The 17916-nt window shown below is 43.5% G+C and overlaps 1 protein-coding gene across 2 annotated transcripts in view; it reads left to right on the forward strand.

Moving 5' to 3' along the window:
- The first annotated feature begins 1908 nt into the window (after nucleotides 1-1908).
- Nucleotides 1909-17916, forward strand: part of prr36b (proline rich 36b) — a 31243-nt gene continuing 15235 nt past the window's right edge. The window contains exon 1 of one of the 2 annotated variants that reach the window (XM_084037964.1): nucleotides 1909-2267. The gene's annotated coding sequence lies outside the window, so the exon portion shown is untranslated. Of the gene's footprint in view, nucleotides 2268-7019; nucleotides 7225-17916 lie in introns of those variants that run through there. The other variant, XM_084037965.1, reaches the window with a different exon arrangement.

Consider the following 17916-nt stretch of genomic DNA (forward strand, 5'->3'; position numbering starts at 1 on the left):
GGGAGGGCAACAGACAACCGGGAAGAACTCGGGTGAGGGAGTAGGGTGACTTGCAGGAGGTGACATCATCCTTAATTTGAATAATCCCCCAGCCTGAGAGGGGATTGGCTGCGCCGAGAGAAAGCAGAGTTCCCCTGCTATTCGCTATTCACCCCTTTCAATTTCAGCGTGGCGCGCTGTCGTGGTGCATGCTGCCTTCAAGGACTCCTAGCAGCCTCCTATTTCTGAGGTTGGAAGTTGTGAAAATAAAAAAATGGTTTTAATGATTCTGAAATGAAAGAAATTTACTTTAATAGTTGAAATGTAATTTATAGTGATCAAGTTCTCTGGAAGGAGCCTATCATTTTTAAAGGCAGTGATACCCATTATTAAATTAGCCAAATATAATGACAGATCAGGATCAACCTTTTATTAACATAAGGCCAATTGTGTTTGCCCATTTGACAGGACTCCCTCTGTTGAAATTTACTTTGGATTAATGTTTGCCACACCCACGACTGGCAAAGTGGATCCCGAAGCCAAACAAAAACAAAGGCATGTCTCATGGTGGATTTAGACTTGTCAAACATAACAGGAACTACTATTATTTAATAACCACTCTATTCCAGTTATGCCAGTATCTATGGTCATGGCTGGAATTAACCAGGTCTTCCACGGTTCTACAGGCTACTCCTGAAGCACAATATTCCACTAGATAGTGTGCTTTAGTACATGTTCCTCAACAAATGTGCAATTAAAGGGGACATTTTGCACATTAAGGTCAGTATTTGTATTGGTTAGAATAATGTCCATAAACACAGAGGCAGAACACATTGGCTCAAATGCAATCTGGGAACCTACTATCGCCTGACGGTGATTTAGCTTGTTATTGCTTGTTATAGCTTGTTTAAAATGAGCTTGTAACTTGTTACTTGTGAAACAATCCGGTCGAACACAACACTTGCTACACAAACAGGTATAAAGACTCAAATAGACAATAAAGCAGGGTATGCTTTTAGGCACAGCTACCTTGTGATCGACAGGTCGCTACTAATGCAATTAAATATGAAGATTACTTTGACACTTAGCTGAAAAGTTTACCTTGAACTTTGAGGCTTATGTCCATCAGATCCAGCCGTCACTCCTCCTCAGTCCAAGTAGGTCACTTCCATTAAAAATCCAAAGATGGCGATGGCCAAAAGGCCAAACTAAAGGCTTCAAACCATCGGGTGACCTCATGATGACTTCGTCCAGTTCTTATATACAGTCTATGTTGTGAAGGGAGCTTTGTGAAGCCGAACCTGATGATGTCATCGCAATGAATTTAAACTTTATGGCCTCCTTAACATTTTTCTCTGTCCCCCAGTGTTATCCCAAACTAACAGACTAGGGCTGCAACTGATGGGTATTTCCATCACCAATTAATATGCTGACTATTTTCTTCAAATATTTGATTATTTGTTGGTCAATTGAATGCTAGAGAATAACGGGAATGACAAAATTGTAACTGCAGTCTCCACTGTGGTTGCCTCGCAACTGTTAGAAATAGTCTGACACACACACGTAAACTGATATTGTTGTTTTTCACTTGTACGGAGTAGACAAACGTGATATTACGTGTTAATTATTGATCTTGTTGTTACCTTCGGAGAGAGTCAGGTGTGCTGTTTTCCCGTCCCTCGTCATTAAGCTAGGCTCCTCTCATCTAGCGTTACCTCTGGGCAAGAAAACCTATTTTTTAACAAATTGATTCGCTTAACTGTCACCTATTATCATCTCTACAACGGACACAGACAACCCAAATGTGTCGGACTCTACTTATGTACGTAATGTCGCGTTTTTACAACAGCACAAAACATGTTCACGTGTCTTTTGTATGTAAATCTTTCATTATTCCGACATTTCTTGTAGCACCTGAAGGCAGCGGCAGCCCTCTCCTCTTCTCCGCCTGTCCATCCATCCGTTCACCGGTCTACTATCTTGCGTGTGTGTGTGCGCGCGCGCGCGTGTGTGTGTGCGTGAGCGAGAGTGGACTGAAGCGTCATTCTCCTCCTTTCTTCCTTTCAGTGAACGCGCATCACTTGTGAGAAACGGCGCTCGAGAACCAGAAGTTTCTTGTTTGTCGACTCGGCTCGATTCGCTCTCCCGCGATTTTCTTCCGTTTCCCCCGGTTTCATTTTTAACCTCATCCTCACTTTATTTTTCCTGACTCGAGGACTCGGTCGGAGAGTGCTGCTAACGCTGGGGCGTAGCTGAAGAGGATTTCGCTAGCTCCGCCGCACCGACTGGTAAGGGCGATATTCGTTTAGCTGTAGCTAGCATGCTAATGCCAGTTTGTAATCGCCGTTAGGCTAATTAACCTTTATCGGAACCGAATGTTTAAAATGACCCGTATGTCAAGTAGCGTACGTCCGAGTCCCACTTGTACGTACCGTGGTATTACTCGCGTTTCCTCTTTTTAACAGTGCATCGGAATTATTGCAGCTCTTTGTGTGAATGAATGTTTAGTACGCAGCTGAAAATGTCTTAAAAGGTTTCGTTTTGGGTCTCACCTCGTCTATTGGTCGACGAGGGGCTCCGTTTCCAGAACCAGATTGATCCCCATTGAACGGGGCTGATGGGGCGGTGGCAGGCTGCGTGGTCGCTGGAAGTGCTCAACAGATCTCTGAGGCTACCTTAAATCAGACGCGCTGTTTCAATATATGCTCTTTTCCTCCTCCATTAACAGAATGTTTTCTGTATTTGTGCAACCGTTTTGTCTGTATTTTCCCTCGCTAAACTTTTTGTTTTTCCCCCCCTTGCCTCTCCATCCTCCATCGCGGGCGTCTATTGTTCTGTGACGGGCCAAGTGGTGTGAGTGCTGAGAAATGTAATCGCCTCAGGGGGGGAAAGCCGGCAAATAAAGGGGCTAATGATTTAGCAGATGCCCACTCAGTTTTCATGTCAACCAAACCGAATGACTTGGCATTAACTTGTAGCACGTTAAAAAGCAACAATTTCCTCAGACCTTGGAGGGAGTGCGTGAGGCTGAAACATCCCTTGAGATGGCTGTGCACAGACTCGAGCTGGCATGTAATCAGAGGTGATTAATGTTACCCCCAGAAGTGATCAGCTATTGTGGTGTTGAGAGTTAATGCTGGAGGGCCCCGTATAGCCGCTCCTCCGCCGACTCTTTTTCGGTGAGCGAGTGCAACAAGACAGATTACACTCCCCTCTGTAGAACAATGGGGGAGGCGAAAAACGCTGCCAGTTCCCAAAGCCCGGCCAAGACAGTTTAATAAACTGCAAACACGCAAGCATTGGAAATCTTTATCCTCAGCCCACGACTATTCTCCTCCCTTGATGTGCTGCAGACACCGGCATGAACCGTCTCGAGCTTCTGTGGCCAGAGTGGGCATGGAAGGGTCACACAGTGTGCGATAAACCATGATGATATTGGTGTCATTCTTAGTAAATGGCATCCCGGGGTGACTAATATGAGCACTTTTAAGACTACCACGCAAGGCTTGGAGACTCTCCAGGACTCTTAAATCAGAGTTGGGCTAAGCCATCAGTTAGTCCGCCCCCCACCCCCCTGCTGGTGCACGGATGAGAGAATGGCTGACTCACAATGTTGGTGGATGAGGCAGGAAAATGGAGGAAAGACAGACGGCCTAATGCAATCACATGAAATTAAATTTAGCTGCCATTAAAAACCTCACTGTCTTTTTATGAAGTTGTTTAAGATGGTCTTAAAAAGATTATTGGAGGATGTAAATGAAGGATGTGAATACCGCCTGGGGCATTTTTTGTGTGCGGTAGATTTGTCAGAAACGATAGTTGAATAAATGAAGCCGATTAGTGTCATTCTGACAAAATGACACAAAAAAGTGCAAATTTAGCACAATAATCTCCTTTCCATTACGGAGTGGACCACAGTCTTTTCTTCATCCCTGTTAGTTGTCTTTAATATAATGGATGACTCCTGTTACTACATGCACTTTGTTGGAATTAATCTGTATTGTGTCTGAACCACTCCTCCATATGACGAGCTGAAGAATACTCACAAATCTAGTTACTAATTCAGAAACGGTAATTCAATTAATCAATCAGTGGCTTGACAAAACAATAAATATTTGTCATTTTGATAATGACTAATAATAAGATAATTAGTAGGTTATAAATAAAAATAGTAATAACTAATATCATAATAATTCTGAGCACAGTTTCACAAATGGAAAGAAATGCGTGCTTATGTCAATACATCAACTTGTCAATCAACAGAGATATAATTAACAACTATTTTGATAATTGATTAAATGTTTCAGTCATTTCTTTTTTAGCAAACATGCCAGATATCCACTGGTTCCAGCTTATAAAATGTGAGTTTTGCTGCTTTTCCTTGCCATATATATGCATTTTGCAGCGTTAAAAACGGTCACATTATTAACATCTACTGTTGCGCTTGTTGTATTTTAGGGCAATTAAAATTTTATTATCGTCTTTTGCCCCCAGCTGGCCTCTTGACCCATGATGATTGTCACATTAATAGTCCTGTGTGTGGAGCTGCCCTCAGGACTGGTGTTTGGTGGGTGGGTGAATCAGATTGAAAGCCCCCCAGCTCTGAACTTCTCAATGACGACAAGGGCAAGCCTGTGCCTCTGGTCATCGGACTGAATGCATGACCCTTGCACCTTTTAGGCGTCTTTAAAAATTACCTCCATCACCTCCAGCCCTGTTTTAATCTATTGCAACAAACAACACAATGGCTTCTTGTTTTGAGATTATCAAAACGCGAACAGAAACTGTTTGGCTCAATTTCCTTCTCTGTTTTCTGGGTGATTGAGGCTTGAGGAAACGCTGCTGTCGTCTGTGCTTCCCAGTCATGATAGCAGCCTTGCTTGTCACAGTTGTCAGGGCATGCAGTTGGCAACTGGCGGTGCGGTTTCGAGGCTGTATTTGCCAGCAGCTGCAGTAATTTGCTGTGTTTGGACGCTCTGAATTCCTCTGGTGGGAGGATGGATAATAGACGTGGTTCGCAGCCTTGTTGCTAGGTTTCAAGGCCAACTTTTTTGTGGCACAACGTGTTTTGCGGTGCCTGGTTGTTTGGCGTAATGCGGCATTGTATATGTTAAAAAATGTGGCCAAAAACAGTGGCTGCTCTGTCAGTTTCTAACTTTGCTCTCCCACTTGTGGCTCAAGGATATTTGTGTCAATGGGTCCCTCTTTGCATCGACATTGCTGTATGTTTGCCGCTCTGGCCCAGTGCCTGATGTGGTCAAGATTATGTCAGAGGCTACCCAGCCTGCCCTCGCCATAGCCATGCGTGGAATGATAGGCATTTGCACCAGGCACTGGTGCTGACACAATGATAGACTTCCTTCCCTATAGGCAGCTGTGGAGGCCAATTTATTTCTCTGTCGTATCAGTTTCTCCTGGTGACATTTAAATATGGTTGTGGCCTGTCACAATGTATTAGTATTGGTTGAATGTAAAGATACATCATTAACTCTCCAGGAAGTGCTCATTTAAATGTATGTTAATGGTTGTTGTGGTAAAGGGAGTTGGCAGATGTTACAGTGTTGAGGCCAGTTGTGTGGTGTATGGTTTGTTCTTAGGAAGCTGTAGTTAGTAGGTGCTGATCTGGTCAACCGTCCAGCCTGTCCGCCCTCCTGCAAGGGATCAGATTCCATCTGGAACGTGCCTTGTTCCACTTCAAACAGGAGGACATAATCCTCTTATGGACACGTTCCACGTGTACCTTGCGTGTGTGTCCATGTCTCCGGGCAAAATCTCGAGAGAGAGAGAGAGAGAGAGAGAGAGAGAGAGAGAGAGAGAGAGAGAGAGAGAGAGAGAGAGAACGCTAAAGCCTCTCGGGTGTGTTTCTGGCGTTCTGTCCAGATGCCTCGGTTCTGCCCTCTTCCTCCATCTCTATATCGGCTCTATCTGGTGTCATTGATCCAACCCACCAGCTGGTCCTGGGCTGGCCTGATCTCATTTACCCCCAAAGAGGAGCTTGTTTGTGGGCAGACGGCCCATTATGGAGATGATCCAGCACCTCTTCAAGTTACAAATTAGCCTTAGTTTCTGTGTTGCCTTTCGGCTGGGTCCTCTGTTTCTCTCCTTTTTGTTTCTCTTCTGTTTCTTGCTAGCTCATTCTTTCTGCCCCCCCATCTCCTAAAACGTTGTCACTATGATCTCTCTTATCCCCCATGGGAGAGAGGGCTAACAGCATCAGAGGAACCCCCCTCACTTAATGCACTTCATCTGCCTGTCTCTGTCCTCCCATCTGGGGAGCAGCTAGTCTGGCTCCCCACTTTCTCCTGTGCAATCAATATCCACAGAGCTGAGCTCTTCGCTGCCCTGCTGGTCGTCCCTGCCCTCACCGTTGTTTGTAGTCAGGCTCTGTTTTGGGCCTGATGGACCCCCTAGCCCTGCCTCCCCCACAGTATTGTCTAATTTCTAGGACATACTGAGGCCTCTGTTATTGCTGCGTATCCCTCCCTTGTTCTTTCTTGGGCTCATTCTCTCTCTCTCTTTCCCTATAGCTGTGTCTGTGTACTGTTTTAGGACAGTCAAGGCCGACTGTACAAGATTAGCATCTCTCTTTGTCCATGGTTAACAAGCTCTGTCATGTGTTAATCTGCCCGTCCCCAGGGGGCCGAGTTTCTCCGAGCATGGACACACCATGGGAAGGACAAAGTTTGAGTGTTTGTATGTGTGTTTTGTGTGCATCAACTTATTAGGTGCTTGTAGGGGGAGGGGGGGTGGTGTGAACGTACACAATGTACAGCCGTAAACTAGGCTGGCATTTTCTGCTCGCTTTCACCCGCCGTTATATTGTTTTAATACAATGAGCAATGTAATTAACAAAGGGGTGTGTTTTTAGTCGCAATCCCTTAATTTCACTTGAGTTTTCACTGGAGGACATTTTAAAATCTCAGTGCAACGCTCCGAAGAATCCTTAGGATTAGTGCCAGCCTCTCTGGTCACATGTTTCTGTGATCCAGGTGTCTGTCGCACAATCTGCTGCTCTTTCTCACACACGCCAGCTGCCAAGTAAACAAGGAGACGGAAAAAGACTTGTTCCTTCCTTCCTTCCAGCGGGGCCTTTGTTCTGGCTCAGTTTGTATTATTGAGCATCCCAGCAGCTCACTGGAAAGCAAATGCTTGGAATGACTGCGCTTTACAGGTTGAAGGAGTTTACTTGACAATCAGCGGGGGAGGAGACTGGTGTGTTTGTTGCGGCCCTGCTCTGTGCACCAGGTAGGTCTGGATAACAAATGGCATCGATGGCCACGGTTTTCTTCACTGCTTCATTTTTTGTCTCCGTACCGAAGTACATTTCCATCCACCTGGTTTATGTGTGTTTTGAATGCGTGCATAAAAGACCTGAGTGAAAATGCTCTCAGGCCACATCATCGTAATGAAAGACGATTTAAATTGATGCAAATATTGATCTGACTTGCCTTCAGTCATCACCAGGTGCTGCTGACAGCAATCAGTTAGCAGCAGCGAGTGTTTTTGCCCCTGGCGTTGCCTCTAAGGCTACACACAGGTTTCCCTGCCTTATTGGTGAAGGTTGTCTGGGTTGTATGGCACCTGAAGGGAAGAAAAAATAAATAAACGGTATGATTTTTTTTTTTCACAGTTCATTTTCTCCTAATAGAACAAGGTAGTAAACCACAGAGCTCTTTATAGTAAAGGTGCAAATACGATGTTATATATCACAAATTCCTCAGGCAGGGTAGAGCACTAACAATACAGCAGAGGTTTATATTAAATGCACAATAACCAATTTCATCCTAATTTTAAATGTAACTAAAAACAGATTAAATCATGTTGTTTTACCCTAAAACGTGCAGAGGAGAGAAGATAGCAACAGCGTTCCTTGAAGTTACACAAAAGCTAAAACAAAACAAAAGTAACAATCACAGTGTGGAGAGAGACCGGGTTGCATCATTTCCCAGAGTTGTGACATATGCCGACTGCATTCCACACTGTTTTAATGGAAGGTTATGTTCTGTCGCCTGCCTCCCCCCTTGGTTGTTCCTCCCTCTCCTCTGCCAGCTCAGCCCTCCCACAGTCTACAGGGAATCTGTCCATGCAGAGTAGTGGGCTTTGTTTGGAGTTTATTTGTGTGCAGGACAGAGGAGGTTTCCTGACCTCAGGTCGAGGGTGTTTGTGGAATGTGTGAGCTGTGATTAGCATCAAGGCAACACCGGTAACCCCCCGCTGGATTAAACTGGGTGTCGTGTAACTTCAGCACCCCTCATCCAACTCCCACACACTCCCAACACCTATGCACATCATCATCAGGGATGCGATCGGTAATAACAGCCTCTCGTCTCCTCCGGAGATCAGCAGTGAGCTGTGATGATGTGTGTTGAAGCTGAAGAAGAGGCGGTGACGTGCAGAGAAACCATCCCTTTAAGTGTCAGGAGAGAGAGAGGCAGCGTTTGCAGTGGTGGTGGGTAGAAGTGGCTTTGAAGGTTCTGCCTTGATCATGGACTGCTGTTATGTAACTCCTTGACAATGATGAGTCCAGAAGAGAGAGCTTGCTTTATAGACAGAATCGGCTTTTTGACAGCTTACAGTCTAATATAAATGGCTTCGTTGACTGTGGAGACAACTCTTTATATCTTGTGCACTACCTGTTCAAACAGTGTGTACCTCTGACTGATGGTAGCTGTTGCTGTTAGTCTCTTATTTGTGCTCTGCCCAGATTTAAACATGCATGGCGTCTTGGTTCTACATCTTTACCTTTGATTCAATTCTCTAAGAAGTAAAGATGGATCTCTCTCCCCGTCAGTCCTCTGTAGTACCCACGTTCTTGCATTTAGCCATCTTCCTCAACACCGTTTAGGAGTCCTGGTTATCCTGGTGTTAATCTCACCTTCTAGTTGCAGATTTTGTGTACTAATAATGTACCATTTTTGACAGTTCATCTGAGTACTAATTAATTGTTGTTGTTGTTGTTGGACTAATTAGATTCATTTCTAATATAGGGTATAAAAACATGGGTCTAAGTAGCACTAAATGGGGTGGAGAGTTGACTGAGACTACTGTTGTGATTTGGAGTAGGTTGAATGGACAATCTCTGGCCCCATGCCAGCATGAGGCGTCTTGAATCTGACATTCTCCCCCTTGCAAAGAGTGATAGACACACAAACACAAACACGTTGTTGTCTATGTGAGACCAATAAATACGTTTTCAATTACAAATCAAGACAGCGCTCGGTTTCCTGCGTTGATGTTTGAGATTTTTACATTGTGAGATTTGTAAATCCTACCGAGCTGTGTCCGAGGAAAGAGGACAGCTTATTAGCAGTGTCAAAGAGCAAACGCTGCATTTCAGTATCTTCTGTTTACTGCTTGTAGAGATAAAAGCATGTCAATTACAGGGTCAGAGGCCACTGACTGCTCATTAAAAATGCCTTCCAAAACCAGACCTGGTCCACCACACCGCTAACATCTTTTCTCGAACCCTCTATCCTCATTAGTTTGTCTTGATTCATACCATCGAGGGTGCACAGGCTCGTGTCGGCATCAGTGGAGTGTTACATCGACCATAAAAGCTCACTTTCTTTTTTGCATCTTTTCTACCGTCTCTGCCACCCCACCCCCACCGCCGCTGCCTCCCTCCCCCACAATCCCTCTCTTTGACTACTATTTAGAGTAGGCCCCGGGGATAGAAGAAGGCTCACAGAATGCGTGTACACAGTTGTGTAGTGTGAAAGCACAGCCCCTTTCTACCACAGCGGTTCATGCCCAGCTTGGACGGTTGGTTGGCTAAAGTGAGCGAATGAGCCGGAGCACTTTGATTTTGGATTTTGTGTAGAGAAGGGCAAATAGTCTCTTGTTTCTAACCGGCAGTGGATGTGATTAGATGTGAACACGCCACAGCCCTAAGAGCAGATTTGACATTAACTTAACATTTAGCTCACTATTAAGCTCACACTGCAGCTTCTTAATTTGAATCTGCATAATGAATCCCAGCTACCCTTAGCACATTTTTTTCCAGAAATGTGTTATTTTGCTGTGGGCAGTTCTTTAAATGTAACTGCCTGCTGTTTTCTGAACGGGCGTGTTTAGTTCCTGTGCACCTCCCTGCGCACACACACACACACACACACACACACACACACACACACACACACACACACACACACACACACACACACACACACACACACACACAGTAATAGATTGTAGTTGATGCAAAAAGAAGCAGTTTTCTGCTTATGCTGATGACCTGATTATTCAAGAACAGCATTCTTATGTCTAGACAGTCAGAAAAGCTTAGATCTCTCAGCGGAGCTGGATACCTTCCAGTCATTGACAGTGTAGGCCCTGTTGTGTGTCAGGGATACACACACACACACACACACACACACACACACACACACATTTTATGTGTCCACTGTCCAAGTGTTGGTATTAGGAAGGGAGGATGCCTCGGAGGATGATCTCACTTTGCAGAGTTGGCTAGCCAACATTCATCATTAGCTTACTTCTCAAGGCCGATTAAGTGTAATAACAATGACAACAACAACAATAGAAATAAAGTAGTAGACATGTCCCTGAAAGCAAATTTTCCAACATTATTCAAAATACATTTTTGTATTTTGTATATTTTAATTGATGAAAACAAGAAGGGGTTAAATGTATGCAATAAAATTAAAACTAGAAATCAAAAACGTAAACTAAATGCTCTATTACATACACAAAATAACATCCACTATTATATACTGTGTGGACATGCAGTATGTACTCTACCTGTACTCTGCTAGTGACAATAAAGTTGAATCTAATCTAATGTAATATGTGCGTATATGTCATTTATAAATAAGAAGATGGACAGACTTGCAAATTTAGTCAAAATTGTGAGAAAGAAAATGGCATTAAAACCAGTAGAAACAAAGGCGGTTACATTAAAGTTTGCCCATAAAAGTGCATTTTAGAGATTGGAGCAGACCTAGTTGATCAGACAAACCATGTGACTGATTGATTATCATACAAGGAATGTAAATATTTTGTGTGTGATCAGTGGAGGACTGGGGGGTAAAGGAGTCCTGGTCTTTCCTGAGCCTGGGCTTTGACCAGTGCCCATGCTGTTTGTGTGTCTCAGTATTTGTGTGGGTTTCCTTTGTTCTCAGTTACTGTGTAGCTCATCATTGAGGCTTGCAGGGAATTTGGAGTGGGATGCTGCTTGGAAGCTGCAACCACATGATTTGAACACATTATGAAGGCCAACAAACACATTTTTGCAAAGTCAACTACATTCAGAAATTTAAAGCGAGAGACTCCCACTCCCCTTTGATGCTTTTAGCTATTGTTTTTTTAGCTGAATACTGAGGACAACAAACTGCAGCCTGTTGAAGTAGTTTTCCTCCTCTAGATCCTTTGTGTGCTTCCGTGTGTCGCTCAGGCCACTGGAGGTCAGGACAGCTGACCAGCTGCCTAGCCTGATGTAGCTTGACGAGCAATTCTCTTCAGATTGAGCCATTTAATGTTCACACACATTTCACACAGCACACACACACTGTCTCTAAATATTTTGAACTTGACCTGATGTCGCTGACAGAGCCATCTGTCTAGAATTAGCTGTTGGAAGTGTGCAGTAACTCACAAGCCATTATGTTTCAGGTCATGGAAAGGCTATTCTATCCCTCGTGGGTAGAAAATGCCAGTTTGTATGCTGCAGCATTGGTTGTAGCCTTGGCAGGACCAAAGATGAACTGGAAGTCTGTCTGGGTTTTCCCTTGGTTCTAAGAGCAACGTTTAAACATTTGGCCCCACAAGTTTTAGATGTATTCACGTCAAATTGTTGAACTACAGGTTAAAGGCCTAAGACTGAATAGATCCCACCCTGGTCCATCTTAAATTTTACGATTGGAGAGAGCACTTGAGTAATGTGACTGCTGTGTAGCATTGTGTAATGTAACGTATGGTAATGCTTTCCTGTTATAACCCTCTTAAGGAATGTAAATCCACCATCAGCAGCTCTAGTTGAGGTTCCAATGAACATGCTAAACATGTAATCCCCAGCTGCTGGTTAATGGAGAAAGCTAGAGTTGTACTGCAAAGCACTATGGTCCAAATGTGTTTAATTACATGAATGCGAAGCAGGGAGAGGTAAAAATTGTATTTCTCAGCAAAATTCAAGTACTATAAGAATAATGATCACAGGGTTTAACTTGCTTTAACTTTTGCAACCACTGTTTAGTAACATTATCATTTGAAGCAAATGTTGTAAAGCTTCCAAATAGGCCAACTTACCATTTCTCGCCAAACGTGTTACCTTGTAACAGCAGTTCACTTAGTCCACTTAAAAGGGAGTAACTTAATGAAAGCCTTTTAATAGCCTTTATGGAGTCAACGTTTAATTTGGGAGTGAAGAGTCGTGGTGGAAGGTGTTAAAACCCGGAAATGACTCAGCATTTTCCCACTTGTTGTTCCCTCATCTCGTTTTTTAACTAGTTTTTGGTAACATGCCTGGAATGCTGTCCGTTTTTTTAATTCTACAATTTCAAATCAGTAAATACCCGTCCTCTGAATCTCTATACATTCATAGTGCGTTCACACCAAAGTCACCAATAATGTTGATTGTGAAGATTATCTTGCTGAACAGAACATAAGTCCCAATTAATTTGTGTGGAAAGCTGTGATTAAATATCAAAAATATGGCAAATTATGTGACTTTTTCCACTGTGATTGTTACAACTTTGGTGCAACTTCAAGGAACATTATGGCAGGGTTTCCCGCAGCGCTTTCCTGTTAAGGCGGCCGCCTTAACAACAAAGGGCTGCCGCCTAAACTAACGTCTTAAAAAAAAAAGAAAAAGAAAAAAAAAAAATCCATATACTAGCATTATTCGCCGCAGTGTTTCCCCTACCATTGTACAGGCCGGGCAGGGCCTCCAGGCATAGGCGTAATTTATGGGGGGGATGGGTGGGTTGCAACCCACCCAATAATCCAAACCAGCCACCACAACCCACCCAATTTGATATCATAATTATTGATATTGAATGTTAAGCATTATAATCACAACAGTGTGGTAGATTTTCTCAATTTACCAGTAAAAAATAGTGACGTTTGTCTGTGCCCCCTCCCGCTCTGAGATTTGGTTTCGCCCACCTTGCCGGACCTGCGCTTCTCTACTGTCTCTCCGGTCTCTCCCCGCATCAGCGGTGGTATGAAGAAAGCACGCGAAAAAAAGCAAAAGAATAAAAGTATCTTCCCAACAGGAGGTAGCTACTGCTAGGGCTCCAGTGCCACCACTCACGAGTCAAATCATGTTACTGAACAAAAGTTAGTTTGTCCCCCCCCCCCCCCCCCCCCCAGCCGGCGAGTTCGACAGTGCGTGTGCGTATAGCCCCGTTCACATACGCCACTACTCGCCCGTCACTCGCTTTCTCGCTGAATTCTACTCGCTGGCAAAAAAAAATTCACTGCCGCCGGCGACTTCAAACGGCAACTATCTGTGGAACTCTCTGTTGACGTCAACTGTCGATCATCTCTATTCTACATTGTGATTGGTACTCGCTTCACTCACATCGCAGAAAGTTAAAATAATTTGATCTCCGATCGACCACATCACATCACCTGTCCTGACCACATTCCGCTAGAACACATTCACATTCATTGACAGTTGTCTCTCAGAGATGGGCGAGTGGAGACGTATGTGAACGAGGCTTTAGTCAAAACCAAAACACCAAGGAAGGCTGAGGAATAGTCACCCACTTTTATTATTATTATTATTATTATTATTATTATTATTATTATTATTATTATTATAATAATAAACAAATTGTGTTTTAGTCATTTTTGTTTTCATCTTTTCTTGAATGCTTAAACTCATCAACCCCATTTAGTATGTCAACATTTGTATCAGTACCAGCAGTTTGTAAGAAATTGGTCAGTAATTGATATGTCATATTTTGTTTCTCAGAATTCACCAAATTGATGCATTAAAATGAAATTATTTAAAATTTTCTCCCGGGGGGGCATGCCCCCGGACCCCCCTACAGGATCGCAATCCCCCCACCATAGTCTCCAAAGATATATATATATACACCTGCTTCACAGGCGGAAATCTCAACCCCCCCAATGTTCAACTCAAAGTTACGCCCTTGCCTCCAGGCCAAAAAGAAATTAATATATGCCAAAAATAAGCCACCTATCAATTCATTCATAAATCAATAATCATTTACATGGGGGGGAGACACCCCCTGTGGGGGGAGGATTGTTTTTGATAAGCTGTGGAACTCTGAGTTAACCTATTTCTACCTGAATTTCTATGAACTATTAAGCTGTTGAGTAAACCCATAACTTATATTTTACTTCATAAAATAAGACATGCACTCATATGTCGTTGTAGTGTTTTACAGTATCTGTAGCTATTAATGTGATGCTCATCATCCCCCCCCCCCCCCCCCCCCCCCCTGACAGACACCACCTTAACTAACACATTTTCTGGGGGAAACACTGGGTTGCCCTATCTACTTCCGTCTGCATGTTTTAATGTAAAACAATATATCATTTAATCTGTATCTTTAGTTGCATTATCATAAACTTGTGATCGCCACAGAGCTTATTTTCTGAAATAACTCAAAGCCAATGGAAAAATCCCATTTTTGTTGTGGATAACTTCCTGGGTTAGCCTACAAAAATACATCTGCAGCACTCAATTAGGGTGGAGAGTCAAGATAGATATTGAGCTGTTTCAACACATTGTAGAAACAATCATCAGTCCAAAGCCTGACAAATGGAAAAACTACGCAGATTTCTTTATGGTGGTTACAATTACTGAAGCACAAAGGTTTAATAAGGTCACCAGGGTGTTAAAGAGTGAGTGCCAGGGTGGGAAATTTACTTTGGCAACAAACCAACTGAATTCTTTACCGTAATTCTTGATGCGTCTTAAATCCCCCCTACCCCCAGTTTCTTTTGAGAGTAGATAAAAAAAGTATGTTCCTGCCTTGTTTATTAGCCTGTTTATGCTTACCACTGACTGATGGTCCTAATGACGTACGGTTGGCTGAGTGAGGAATAGAGCCAGAAAGAGAAGTGCAATATCACAGCTGTCTGGAGACTTGAAGGAGGAAGAGAAATGTTCCTCTGGCTGTGGCTATGCAATCAGATTTATCACTCTCTCTCTCTCTCTCTCTCTCTCTCTCTCTCTCTTTCACACACCAGCAGTGTAGGGTGTTTTGGAGTGGAGCAGTGAAATTGAACAGCCAGGCCAGATGCTTGAGTCTACTGTGAGAAGAGCAGAACATCAGAGTCTGAAATAGAGAGGAGAGAATTGTTATTGGGTCTTATTTTACTGGTTCACTGCTTTAGGTCACAGTATTGTATTAGAAATGCGATGAGTATCAAGTGGGTGGAGTTGGATGTGTTAAAATGGGAGAGCGCCATGTATTTGTCACTTAGACTATACATTTGTTGCTAATAGTGTTGTCCTGACGTAGTTAGGCGGCCTCTTAGTCGACCAGTTTGTTGTTTTGGTTTTAGTCTAAGATTTCTTCAGTCCATTAATCATTTTTAATGTGTTTTTCATGCTAATGACTTATTTCCAAGAAACTTCCAAGCACATCTCTGGTAAACACACGTTTTAAAGTGGTGCTTTTTTATGTGATTCTTTGTTCTTTTTCTGTGGATTAAATCAACTAATCGATTAGTGAACAAAACTGTGGGATGAACTAAGAATTGAATTGGTCGAGGACGGCCCTCTTCGTTGCAATAACAGAAGAATGGATCATCAACTGTGCAGTAATAGTTGTCTATAGAGACCATTGTAAACATGTTCATTTCTGCTGTAAAGTTGAGCATTTTAACATGGGGTGGAGTCTATGGGGATTAACTCACTTATGAAGCCAGCCTCAAGTGGCCGTTTGAAGAAGTGCAGTTTCGGACACTTCCTCGTTGGCTTAATTTCTCAGCACCAGAAGTTGCAGTTTGCTATACACAAGCAATACATCATTCTATGACCAACACAACATTGGATACAGTCATGCGTGAACAAAGAGACTCATAAACATAGACTGCTGTGTTATGATGAAATTAGTCAATTCATGCATGCACTCCCCAGAGGAGCTTCTCTTACAGCAACTTTATATGTGAACATGTGGCTTGCACTTAGACCCAGTGTTGGTCATTTCCACACGGTAGAACTCCTTGCATAAAAGGTTGCGCGCGGCATTGAAAGTGGTGTTTTCTTCATCTACTCCCACACATTAAGTGGAGTGAACAACGTTCTTTTAGATTGCAGCTTTTATATCGCAATGTTGGCTTGAATTCAATCAAACGTGCATCATGTGCCTGAAAGTTAAGTGAAAAATCTGAGTGCAGAGAGTAAATGTAAGGCAGCCTGAACCACAGGTTGAAATGAAAACAGTGTGAACAAATCATTTACTCTCCATCTTGCTGTCTCTTCCCCCCCTCCCTCACGCACACCAGTGTCCACCCTCTCTCCTAAAAGCTGTGACAGGTCGTGGGTAGTAACATAATTAAGCCAACTGTCCACATTTTGTAGCCTCACTGGCATTTAGAAACCCCCTTGTGACTGAAGGCTACAGACAGAATCGCTTCTCTTTGTTTCCCTTCTTTGGTTGTTTTGGGTGGTGGCCTGTTGCACTAGCTGTGTGTATCTGTTCTTATGTGTTGTTTGGGGGTATTTAAATAAAACATTTTCTCGCAGTTTCTCCCCCTCTGGCCCTCCTCAGCTGCTCCGGCCATCTGTGCAGAGGCAAACAGAGAACAGAGGGATGGAAGGAGAGCGGTAGTGGTGGGGGAGGAAAGAAATCAAGGAGGGGGAAATGTTTGGGAGAAAGTGAGGATCGTTGGAGAATGAAAGAAGGTCTTTTGACATGTGAGATTTAGTTTCGAGGATGAGTAAAGGATGACGGAAGAGGGAAAGAAAGACGAGGAAGAGTATGCGGGAATTGTTTCCAGGAAGCTAGCGGCATAAAGATGATGTCTGTCTAGAAATAGGACAGCGAGTGTGTTTAGGTCAGTGGAAATTGGGATGACTAGTGTTGTCTGGATTTTAGAGTGGACCAGCAAAGATCAGCCAATAATGAGCTCATTTTACATCTTGTTTTTTCCCCCGTCTCCTTTCTCCCTCTGTCCCACCTTCTCTGCTTTTTCCCATGCTCCACAGGCCAAGCCTCTTCCTCTGTGTTGCCTCAGAGCTTCTCTCACCAGTTAGCCTCCTGCACAGTCGGCTCCTCGCTCTGTTTGTAAACTTTGACAAGACAGTTTCCTGCTTCCCCCCCCACTTCCCCCCTGCTTCTCCCAAACTTGTAAAAACCTGTTCGTTTCCTGCCTTTCTTCCATTTGAAAGTAGCTGAGGAAAGGGCACAAGAGACAGTTGTCTTAAATTGATGCAGACAATGTATGACAGCTCGTGTTGCAGACGGTTGCCCTTTATCTAGCTTCATATGCTTCACGTCCCACATCTTGTCGTTGGTTGCTCATGTCTCTGACTGCTCTGTTTGTGGCCCATGAGTCAAAACTGTCCGTCTATCTTTGGGTTTATTGTACATGCCTTGACCCACTTAGTAAAAACGTCCAAGCCTTTTTCCCACCTCACCTTACTTGTCTTTTTTATAAACATTTTAGCCATATATTATGAAGCAGGTTTTCTTAACCTTTCTCATGCATGTGCAGATTCAAAAGTTGCGCGACATGATTACAGGTGGCGTATACATATGTGTGTGTGTGTGTGAGGTTTGCGTGCTAAAGCCTTTTGCGCTCCCTTAAGTGTACTATGCTGGAAAACTAGTCTTCCACACTAGTGACTCTGATGCCATTTCATCCCAAGGAAAGAACGGAGCCAACCCGTAGCAGCTACGCTGGCCAAGTGTGTCACTGAGCTTTTTAGTAGCACAGAGGGGACCATTTGCCACTGCACTGCAGTTGGCATTGAAAACAATTAAGGCTATTTGTAGA

The sequence above is a fragment of the Eutrigla gurnardus genome (assembly GCF_963514095.1).
Source record: "Eutrigla gurnardus genome assembly, chromosome: 20".
Classification (NCBI taxonomy): domain Eukaryota; kingdom Metazoa; phylum Chordata; class Actinopteri; order Perciformes; family Triglidae; genus Eutrigla; species Eutrigla gurnardus.